Raw genomic sequence first — 222 nt, 5'->3', positions numbered from 1 at the left:
GGTAATAACAAATGTACGATAACAGATAGAAGTACAAATAACGTAATATCCTTTAATAAATCCACACTTTCCAACTTCAAGGTTCCAGAGTTTCTCCCTAGAAGATGTCTTGAATATTCTATTTAATTTAAAAGCGGAATAGACAACCAACAAAAAAAGGCTGAAACAACAAAAGGTAAAAATCTGATTATTTCAAATATTTACAAAGAAAATGACGCGTTT

This window comes from Penaeus monodon, chromosome 34 (assembly GCF_015228065.2).
Source record: "Penaeus monodon isolate SGIC_2016 chromosome 34, NSTDA_Pmon_1, whole genome shotgun sequence".
Lineage (NCBI taxonomy): Eukaryota > Metazoa > Arthropoda > Malacostraca > Decapoda > Penaeidae > Penaeus > Penaeus monodon.
This window is presented reverse-complemented; position numbering follows the sequence as displayed.